The sequence below is a fragment of the Haemaphysalis longicornis genome, unplaced genomic scaffold, assembly GCF_048455015.1.
Source record: "Haemaphysalis longicornis isolate Haplotype H1 unplaced genomic scaffold, Haemaphysalis longicornis Haplotype H1 scaffold_1, whole genome shotgun sequence".
Lineage (NCBI taxonomy): Eukaryota > Metazoa > Arthropoda > Arachnida > Ixodida > Ixodidae > Haemaphysalis > Haemaphysalis longicornis.
Genome location: NW_027526203.1, coordinates 30286110 through 30289570, shown reverse-complemented (window position 1 = coordinate 30289570; position 3461 = coordinate 30286110). Strand labels below are relative to the sequence as shown.

The 3461-nt window shown below is 47.0% G+C and overlaps 1 pseudogene; it reads right to left on the bottom strand.

The window, feature by feature from the left end:
- Positions 1-601: 601 nt before the first annotated feature.
- Positions 602-1786, bottom strand: LOC144163425 (uncharacterized; annotated as a pseudogene).
- Positions 1787-3461: the final 1675 nt, after the last annotated feature.

The following is a 3461-nucleotide window of genomic DNA, read 5'->3' as shown; positions in this document are numbered from 1 at the left end:
GTAACACGTGTAGGTTGTGTTATCACCTGAGTGAGATTAAAGTTGAGGCAAACATCAAGGAAATCGTTGGTTTCCTTTGCATTGGGTGCAGATGAAGTTAGTTTAAGCCAATCAATGTTAGGAAAATTGAAGTGCCCCAAGAGGAGGACGCGAGCATTTGGGTATTTGGCCGTAAGTTCGGCTAAAGTACCATTGCGCGCCAGCTTTCGGGAGGCCTATAACGAACACCTAATAGTACGGACTGTGGTACGGAACGAAAGAGTAACCACAATATTTCGAGGTCGGAGGCAATGTTTATAAGCGAGCTTGAAAGTTGTTCGTTTGTAGCAATCAGGACGCCGCCGCCACGGGTGCCGGGACAATCTTTTCGAAGAAGAATAAAGTGAGGCAAGTCTGTCAAAATTTCGCTGTCGGTGACGTCAGAGGTCAACCACGTTTCAGTTAGTATAAGTAGGCTATTACTAGATGAAGATACAAGGTCGGACACGTGGTCGCGTTTGGAAAGATAGCTACGTATGTTGGTGAAAATTACCGAAAAAGAAAGATTAGCTTTCTGACCAAAAACGGGACCATTAGAATATCTGGGGCGTGAAGGCAATTACTACGAGCTTTCTTTTACATTTTCAGTTGCCTCGTTAAATACGCATCGTTTGGAGCCCACAAAAAGGGTCTGATACCGTAAAAGGAAGGGACCTGATTTTTATTTAGCAAAAGCCAGAAGATGCTTCCGTGCGTTCCGGACCCGATGCGAGAAATCCTCCCCGATGCTAAAATCGGTGTTCTTAAGCTGGGGACCATTAGTAAGGACAGCTTCCTTTGTTTTGAAGGATGTAAACTGCACAATAATAGGCCGACACCGGTCTTGCGAGTGGCGGCCAAGACGGTGGGCACGCTCGACATCCTTGGATTCGACAGTTATTTTTAGGTGGTCCCTGCAAAACCCAGTAATACGCTCCCCAGACTGCGCATACGTTTCGGATGGCTTGTCATCCGCTATGCCGTAAAACAACAAGTTGTTCCGTCTGGAACGATTCTCCGCATCGTCCAGTCGAGCCTCCAGTACAGAGACCCGGGTAGCTGTCTGGGAGGCGGCGGCGGCCATGGCGTGAAGATCGGTTCGGAGTGTGTCGACACTACGGTAGTGGGATTTTAGACTGTCGATTTTCTTGCCTAGTTCGGAAATGGCTTTATCAGTGGTAGATAGCTGGCTTTTCAGGATTTGTACATCGCCAATGAGCTGGGATTGACCGGAAGACAGGCTTTTAAGTTCAGTCATTATTTCCTCTAGGGTGGTCGGACCAGGGTTAGTTTCAATATCTCCACCCAACAGTAACAGCAGAGAGAACACAATGTTCATACAATCAGAAATATTGCAAACACAGCACTGGGGGCTCGGTAGCTGAACAAGGCATCGGTTGCTTGTTTTTTAGCAAAGATACAGTATTGATTACTGACATGCATCACGAACAGAAGTGGATTAGACTGCGTCGTGGCACGGCCACCGAGCCCACAGAGCGCGGCCGGCTGTTGGGGGAGGGGGGGGGGGGGGATTTATACGCTTTGCGCTTGCTGAAGTCGATGACGGCGTAGCTGTTAGAGCACTTTCGAGCGCCCAGTTTCCGGGCTGCAGCGTCGATAGGGCAGTGGTGGCCAATTCTGGAAGTTGGCGCCAGTCATCTGCGTTGACGGGCCTTGGCGGGAAAGGGTTGCTCGCATCTATGCATGATACCGGGCCCAGAAGAACGGGTACCAGCACGCAGGAGATAGCGCGTACGAAATCCTTCATCACGAACAGAAGTGGATTAGACTGCGTCGTGGCACAGCCACCGAGCACCGCAGCCACAGCCACCGGTGGTATTTGGTACGCGCCTGATTTAGTGATACGGCGATAAAACGTGAGCCTAGCTTTTTTTAAAGGTCTATAGGTTTCCTACAATGGCTAGTTACATTTAAGTGCCTTTTTTTGTATTCCTTCTTCACAGCGGTCCGGATCATAAATAAATGATTAGACAACCGAAAAAGCCTACTGGCATGTATAACGTAACTATTAATGCGTGTGATGATGACGGGGGAGACATAAAAGTGTCAATAGACAAAGACAACGCAAGCAGACACAAAAAAAAATCAAAAAACGAAATGCAACGAAGCCATAAAGGTCATTTATAAAGGCGGTAGATTTTGCGCCCAATGCCACGGGAAATCCCCCGTTTGGCCTATGGATGGCCCCAAACAATGTTTTCAGAAAACGCGAAAAGCGTATCTTTGCTACGCGCGCAACACAAGACCGTTGGATGTTGACTATGTGCGAATAACGACTATACTCAATTCGCGCCAGAAGAAGAATTATCTGCTACTGTGGAACATATGGGCAGGTTGAAACAACGAACACTCTTGACAAAAATGCTTGTAAAAAAGTATTAAGAAGTTGTAATTACTAAGTCCTCATAAACATTACTACCTCCTGAACGGTACGTCAGTCCTGCCACTAAGTATGGAACCTAAACGCTATTGTTACTAATCTGGACAGCGCACTTAGTATCTGCTGCTTGTTTGATACTAACATTCGCTGATAGTAACATAATTCGATAAATTTTTGAACATAATAACTACACCACTTTTCCCACTCCAAATCGCGATCATGTTTTTGCAAATCTACACGCTGACTTGTCCATGTTCACATTAAAATGCAGAATTCTAAAATTATCGCTTAAATACAGGAAGACCTCGTCAATTCGAAGCAGTAAAAACCGGGAAATAGATCAAGCTAAGCAGATTTTCGAGATAAGAAAAGTAGAGCGAATTGCCATGAAATATCGAGTTCTTTGCAAAAAACGCGTTACTACTTACCATCTCTTGAACAGCAGCTTCCAATCTTGCGTTTCATAAACGTTTGAAAGAGAAAAAATACCTACTAGATACATTCACTGGGGGGGGTTTGTGGCACTGCAGTTTTACTTAGCAGAAAATAGCTGCCTACTGGTGATCTGCTTTGCGGTCGCACTCGGGCCTAGTGAGGAGTCCTCTAGCTGCTCGACGCATTAAAAGAGCCGATCTTCCCCGCCGCTGCTCTCAACCTTATTTCGCAGCAAGCGGAGCAAATTCTTCGTTTCGGCGGATGTCGGCACCTCTAAAGGAGATGCGTCGCCGTCACCCCCGCATTCGCCATCCCCTCCTTTTGTGGCCATATCAACGATTTTGGCGTCCGTAAGTTCTGTTGTCCCGGGGACATCCTGCTGTACCTCTGGGCATATCTCTACTGTCACATAACGTGCCACAGGGTTGCTTGACAAAGTTCCTATGCCTCTACGCTCGGACTTCACGTTCGAGGAAAACATCGGCTTTCTGGTAGGCTTGGCTAAGCGATAAAAAATTGGAGGGAGTTAGGCGCAGCAGCATCGCGCGAATATTGTGAACCGGTTCACGGCGGCCAAATCCTCGTTTCACTCTCAGTCATGATTTCG